Source organism: Cryptotermes secundus, unplaced genomic scaffold, assembly GCF_002891405.2.
Source record: "Cryptotermes secundus unplaced genomic scaffold, Csec_1.0 scaffold15, whole genome shotgun sequence".
NCBI classification, from domain to species: Eukaryota; Metazoa; Arthropoda; class Insecta; order Blattodea; family Kalotermitidae; genus Cryptotermes; species Cryptotermes secundus.
Genome location: NW_019721514.1, coordinates 318,083 through 324,082, shown reverse-complemented (window position 1 = coordinate 324,082; position 6,000 = coordinate 318,083). Strand labels below are relative to the sequence as shown.

Sequence of the window (6,000 nt, the reverse complement as noted above, 5' to 3'; positions counted from 1 at the left end):
AAAAAAGGGCCTCAGTCTGGAGGGTTTTGGCTCTTAAGGAACTTGGGCAACACTATGAAGGCTGCACCCCCCCCCCAAGTCAATGCAGTCAATAGAGTGAGCTTTGTCATGCCAAGTTCCATACCAAGGAGAAAAAGGAATAAAATAAGTTATATTTTTTATGTATTTGAGTATGCATTGTATTGGGTTTGTGCCTGCATGGCACTAAAGTGGGATATTTAATGAAATTCACACAAAGCCATTATGTAATAAGGGTGACTTGATGTCTATTGCAGTAACCTAACTGTGCTTTCATTCTCTTTTCCTGTGACATCATTGCATATCATGGAAGGGATGGAACTTCATGACCAACCTGCACAACTTCACTACAGTTGTGTAAATGTTTACTCTTTACCTTCTGCCCCTAGACAAGCCTTGTCTGGGGCACCTTGGCCCTCAATTTAATCATCTCTTTGTGCTAGGCCAAAAATAATCTGTATGGAAATAAGGCATCAACAGATTTTATTGAAAGATGTGCACTGTCGTCACTATGAACTGCTAAAAAATTATAAAAACTGTAGCTCTATTATGGCTATAGAGCTTAAATTAAATGGTCTGGAAACTGCCTACCTTAAATATTTCTAATGTTGCATTACCAGATCAACTAATTAAACCATACGCTTTCAACATATATCACGTTTCTCCAAGTAAATACGTATCTTTTTACTTGGCGATCATCTACTTTCAAAGGTCATGCAATTTCCACATGTGAACTACTGGCCATCGAACTATATAACTGGACATTCAAACAGTGTATAAATATTTAGGAGGAAAGTGGACTTGGCAAATCCAAATCTTTTATACGAGCATTCCCTTGGATAAATTCAGGAATAACACAAGTGGACGTGGAAAATCCGAATATAGTATACTTCCAGTTTATTTCATATGTCCAGGAACGTCCAGGAATACCACTACTGTAACTTACATCACAATCGATATTCCACTTTCGATTCGCCTGCACTTGTGATGTTGTAAACTTACGGTGCCGCAAGATGGCAATGCAATCTGCGAGATAAAACTTTGCGGAACTAATAGAACCGCCATCTGTCTAAATAGTTGTAAAATGGCGCCGAATTGAAGAGGGCCGTGATTTGTAATAATTATCAAGTTTCAAGACTTCATTTTGTTAATAATGAATACTCCTAAAACTTCGTATTGTGTCTCCATTGAATGCTTTTACTTCGAGGAGTAGATAACGTGTTGTGTTATACAGTTATTTAATTTTTGTGCTATTCAATTGTAGTTGAGCGAGAAAAGCAGCATACCGAATATTCGTCGGTTGTTTTCCTTGCAATTTTACTTATTGGTTCCTTAAGAACTGGACATGGCAGAAGTTTTCTTTAGATATTTATCATCATATCATTAAAAGACTTTCATGTTGAGGACTTCACAAAAACATACACTTAAATCAGTACAATGCACAAGAACAGAATTGAAGTGAGTGAGAATATTTCAATTTTTGCGTCGATTGTGAGTCTGCATAATGTCACTGAATATTATGTGGGAAGGAAATGAGCAATTCGCCGTACTGGGAATACATATTAGCGATTGCGTTCAAGATATGAACTTCCACATGATTATTCTGCTTTAAGTTTATGTGGGACAGGTGTGCTGCATATTCTTGAATGAACTTCAACTAAATCTGTCAGAAGCATTATCTAGTGTTATAATCTTTTCTCTTAAACGTTCCATGTGATTTCAGTTAACAATTTAAAAGTGAAATAGTGTATAGACTCGTGATTGCAACCCTTTTGCAGGGTGAATTTCAGCATGCTAACCAGATAATCCTGTTAGAGGTAAGCATTTATAGTGATCAAGTTTCAACATTCTTACACTATAGTATTACATTTATATACCATTATAACAGTTACATATTCATACTTAAATGTAGAAATCAACTTTTCATATATCTAACCTCTCATCTTGAGTGAAATATTTACAAATAGTTATATATGTTAGTGTTTTGTGAAAGTGTCTCTTGTAAGGTTTTTGGTAATCAAGTCAGACTGATCATTTTTACATCCAATTTGGTTTTGTTTGCTAGTGTGTTGTAGCATATCTTGCTATAGTTACAGGCTACTAATAAGTGAAATGGATTTATAATTTAATGTCACATGAAACAAATTTAAGATTCATTAGCAAAGGGCATCCTGCAGGTGAAATATTATGTGCAGCTTCTGATGTACTCGACGTAACAACTAAATTCTCTAAATAACAATTTGTACAGCTGGTTGAATTTGTGGCAACAGAGTTCATGAATTCAACCAAACAAGTAGGTGACAGAAATACATACTAATGTTCATATTGATGGTTCATGGCAAATGACGGGGCATACCTAAAAGGGATTCTTTTCCACTGACTACCACTGTTGATACAGGAAAGTTCCTGAATGCTGAGGAACCCACACAAATTTACTAAGGTTTTACACCAGTAAATGCAGAAGAAGGCTGACTGTTAGACTGAAGTATGTGTTTATGGGGCATTGGAGGCAGATGTAGCTAGTGTCACTTTGTATATCTCACAAGAGAGGTGACTGCTGCAGTGGTCACTGTCAGGACTTCTCCCTGGGCAGAAAAGGAAAAAAGCTTACAAATTTATGTTTCAGACTCCACCTAGAACATAAATTTACAGAATTATTGTCTTCTACACTTACAACGAGGGGGTACGCAGTAGCGTAGTTGGTTGAGTCACTACGCTACAAGACGGGAAGGGTTCGATTCCCGACGAGGTCATTGTATTTTGCAATTGACCTAATCCTTCCAGCCGCACTATGGCCCTGGGGTCGACTCAGCCTCTAACAGAAATGAGTACCAGAAATCTCCCTGGGAGTAAAGAGCGGCCGGCGCATAAGGCTGACAACCTCACCACCATCTGTGAGCCAGTTGTCTAGAAAATGTGAGAGCCTCGACGTCTCACAACCCTATGGGCCTCCACAGCCTGTTACATGGACAGCTTTACCTTTTTATGATTAAACCGTTTTATATAAATTCATGAATCAGTCGATATAGCGACAGGCTACGGGCTAGACTGCCGGGGTTCGATTACCAGCAGAGAAAAGATATTTCCGGACCGGCTCTTGGATTCCACCAAGCCTCTTATCCAATGGGTACGGTGGGCTCTTCCAATGGAGGAAAAGCTGCCGGGGCGTGAAGCTGATCACTGATTTCCATCTAGTGCCCAGATCAGGAGTGGTGGAAATACACCACCATTTTCCCATCTTACTTCATGGCACGATGCTTAATTAATTAAGCAAGAAACAGCTTCATTGTTGTTTACCCTTATGAATTTGTGCGCAATTTCCACCTAATCATGCAGTAGATCTGACTGTGCCCTGAACAGCAAAGTTCTGTGTGACGGTGTGCCGTGATCAGCTGTTATGCCAGCCGTCTAAGACTGTTCTTGCTACTTACTACAATAATCAGGATAAGAGTATTTAAAGAATACTTTTTCTTTTGGAGTTATTTGGCATATTTCCTTCTGCTTTCAATTTTGTATGCATGTTTGTTTATTTCTTTTGCACAGATCGGGTGGATAGAAGTTTGTCATTTTGACATCATTAGCAACTGTATTTAGGGCTGTCTGATTTTCTGTACTGAGGCCACGGAAACAATGTTGGGAATAGTGACGCTTGAGGCTTCATTTTGCCTAAGTATTATAGTAATTCCGCGTGTCCCTGGCCTATGTTAACCAGCTCAGACCGCGTGTTTCTAGTGAGAGCTATCAACACAGGTGACTCTCGTTATGTGCGAGTGTTGTGTTCCCGAAAATCGCCGCGTATGACGGGAACAGCTCCGAACGAACACAGAGCACCGAGGAGGATTAGGAAACAACATGACTGAGTCAAAATCTTGTGCCGAGCCGGAACAAATGGGCTGAGCACTGAGCACGCGCGGAAACTTCTACCGTGGCCGCGGATAGGACATTGATATTCCTCATGACACATAAATAAAACCACTGATATGTGCCATAGTGCGGCTGGAAGGATTAGGCCAATTGACCTCATCGGGAATCGAACCCGCGACTTTCTGGCTTGTAGCTTAGTGCGTCAACCAACTGCGCTACCGCCTGCCCCACAGAAGATATACAGCGTATAAAACTTTTTTATGTTGCGTCATTATTAGACAGTGACGTAAATCGTTACATCATCATCATCATCATCCTCAGAAAGTAGGTTCTATTTTCAGCACAAGATGAGCACCAAAATCGCCGTACGGGGTATCTAATTGAACACACGGGAATTCTGTTCCGCGAGGTTGCCTGCTAGGGGCATGACATATTCTGTAAATGTTTTAGACACATAACAGTCCTATTCATTGTCACCACTGTGAGAGTCTGTATTCTTACATGGGATAGGGTTGAGTTGACCTCAGTGGCCTTTACTGCCAAAGAAAATAAGTTTTTCGTCGTTGTCAAGAAGTTGGGTAAGTGCTGAAGTAAATCTGAAAAGAGGGACTTCCCCGCAATATATTATTCAGACGTGTAGAATTACTTGAAACCCTCGTTGTGCGCCTCACACGTCAGACCACAATTAATTGTTGTTTGGAGAAGATGAGAATGGCCGCATGCTATTGGATCCGTCTAGAATCTATCACGCGCTTGATGGAAACAGGGGGGAGGCTAGCAGAACGCTAGAGTGGAACGCGATTTGTCTGGACATTGGGGAGAAAATTGGAAGGCTAGGCGTTCCCTGTACTGAAGAAATGTTCCAGACATCGCCCCTCTGATGCAGACCGACTAGAGAGATTCGTCACTTCTATCCCCCATTCAGTTACGCTAATGTTCGTGGGAGTCGTTGTGAATATCATGCCATTGGATGTCACACGATGGTCATACTTTTTAGCCCTTTAAAACGCACTGGTGGTACCACCTGCTTTAATAATAAAACACCCTGCAATCTGCCCACACACTGTACTAACGTATTTCTTATTATTACCCCAATAAACAGCTATTATTTCCATACTCAGCATCATCCGGTTGGCTGCTGTCATGTTTCCTGTGAGGTAGGAATGGAACGTTACAATTAATTTGACATTAACAATATAAACCCTCTGAATTTGTGAGGTGGTAACAACACAACCGGTTGGCGCAGTGGTGGGGCTGTAGACTTGTGTTTGAAATAAGGACGGGACGCCTGCTGTAGTGACTGAGGTCTTTCGTGATTTTCCTTATCCTCTACAGACACCTCGATTAGGACAAGACTGCTCCCTGCAAAGTCCATTCCAATTCGTCATTTATCAATCATTCTACGTTCGATGCTATATAGTTTAGCTACTAACGGCATCGTAAAATAGCCAACACACCCACACAACAAGAGCAACCCAAAGTCAGAGAAACTTTTCACAATTTTGTATGGCAACTGACCTCCACCTACTGCTGAGGTCAAGAAAAGTGTCTTTATGGGTGAGTGCTTAACTAATTAAGAACAGGGTAAATTTAACCTTAATGTTATTTACAGAAAAGGAGAACAATAATAATGGCTTCTGCATAAGTTATTTGTTTATTGACAGCAATTTCATATCCGAAATTTGTATAAAACAATTTAACAAATATTTATTAACAAAATGAAACTTCGCTACTCTCTGACAAGGCCAGTTCTGAGTCAGAGATGAAGCCCCAACTTAAAGACCAAGGATGTGATACTGTGCTGCCTAGTCATGGCTATCTTACAGTAAATGAGAGGAACAATGGTGGAATGATAATAGGCAGGGTAAAACCATAGAAACGAAGAAAAACACCTAGAATACAATTATAAATATAAAAGACAAGTCCGTCCAGTGTGACTATTTCAGTTTTCTCACTTTATGATTCATTAGCCTTACATGTTTCGATCCATTTGGATCATCTTCAGAGGCACCAAACACTTATTTGAAACCACTATCACAACAGTTGTCATATCAATTACACATGTATTGCCAAGTACACAATGTTCCATCTATCAGTATACACAGCACAGCGGGCCAA

The 6,000-nt window shown here is 40.2% G+C and overlaps 1 protein-coding gene across 1 annotated transcript in view; it reads left to right on the top strand.

The window, feature by feature from the left end:
- Window positions 1-1,113: 1,113 nt before the first annotated feature.
- The window catches only part of LOC111875400 (kielin/chordin-like protein), a 204,699-nt gene continuing 199,812 nt past the window's right edge, over window positions 1,114-6,000 (top strand). The window contains exon 1 of the mRNA XM_023871625.2: window positions 1,114-1,835. The gene's annotated coding sequence lies outside the window, so the exon portion shown is untranslated. The remainder of the gene's footprint in view (window positions 1,836-6,000) is intronic.